We start from the raw sequence: 1,745 nt of genomic DNA, 5'->3' as shown, positions 1-1,745 counted from the left end.
TCCAGTACCATGACTTAGTTTTTAGGTCAAATTGTCTAGTCCCAGACGCTTAAAGTCAGCATAAAACTGACTTAATGAAAAGAAGGAGTCAGATACAACCTTCATGAACCGCGTCCGTACAAGTGGCATATACCAAATTTGAACAAAAGCGTGAGGTAGCACCTAGAGGTTGAGTTGAAACGAGTGCTGCTGTGGAGAGAGCAATGAAAACTTTTAACTTTCAGGGTCCTATGAGTCACTTTCAACTGAATTAAATTGTTAAGCTTTAGCTGGCTTGTAACACTAGAATTGCTCCTCTGTGGGCTCGTTGACAGACCTAATGACACTTTGCAGAGTGTGCACGGTTCTAAAACCGATCACTATAATGGCATCGTTCTTCCGATGCTGTTCTTCCAAGGAGGGACTTTTCGATCAGAAGGGATTAAAAAATATTCACTATTCCTTATACTAGCAGATATCTCACCAGAGGTAAACGAAATCGATTTTAAGTAGCAATAATAATATAAATGAATACATCTCAAGATCAGTTTTAGATACATGAAATTATTGGGGCTTGACTAGGATTGAATTGACAAGCTGTGAGAATTTTTAATGAACGATTACTATATAATACATACGGTATTGGAATCTGTTATATCTTACACTTCGATGACGTCTTTCTTTAGTTCATACTGGCTTCTGCTAGGAATACGGTGGTTAAAGAAATGATATGCTGTCCGAAGGGATTCATTTTCAATTTGCTGGGACGGGGAAGAGGATGATGGACCTCACTGAGTATCGTTCAAACAAATTTCACTGATCTACGACAAGACATATGATATACTACTGCCCCAGTCCTTGAATGAGACATTCCTAACATAATTACTGTTTGTTCATTATGGATGAAGGGTATTACCTCCGAAACGATGACATGTAATAGGTGTGCGGCACGTAAGATGACTACTGGGACTCAGAAAACGAACTGTTAATTACAGTAGGTACCCGAAGTCGAGCGCTGACACACAGACACAGACGCTTGCGCGCTCGCGCGCTCGCACACACACACACACACACACACACACACACACACACACACACACACACACACACACACACACACACGCAACAAGATGCGCACACAAACACACGAAACAGATACACATACACTACAGACACATACAGACACAAACACACAGATGCACACAGACATGTGCACATTAACACACATAACTATGGACATTGACATTAACTTACACAAACACACACACATACACACACACACACACACACACACACACACACACACACACACACACACACACACACACACACACACACACATCATTTATTATATTCTGTTACTCTGTGTTTAAACTTCAAGGTAGAAGCTGGCCAACTGATTTTTGGATTTGCAAGCTAGACATATTGTTTGTTAATTTATTGACAGGTATGAAACACATCAACAAATTATATCATCCTGTCGTTAAAGAGTCATAATTAAATGCGTAATGATATCCTCTTTTCGTTATAGTTGGGGCAGTAAATACGATTTAGAAGCTGATACCTTAAAGGAATGAAAAAGCTGGAGGAAAACATTGTCGGGACAGCCAAACACTGGATGATGTTTCAGATACCGACCATGCCAAAGCCAACATGTGCAAGGCAAAGTTTACAATGCCAGTAATAATATGGGTCAGGGTTCTCGAGGTCCAACCCTACCTGACACACCAATCGATCATGGCACAGGACCCAATCAAGGACAACGA

The sequence above is a fragment of the Coenobita brevimanus genome, chromosome 53, assembly GCF_032717465.1.
Source record: "Coenobita brevimanus isolate Jiangsu-jjx chromosome 53, ASM3271746v2, whole genome shotgun sequence".
NCBI lineage: Eukaryota > Metazoa > Arthropoda > Malacostraca > Decapoda > Coenobitidae > Coenobita > Coenobita brevimanus.
Note: the sequence above shows the minus strand (reverse complement) of the source record.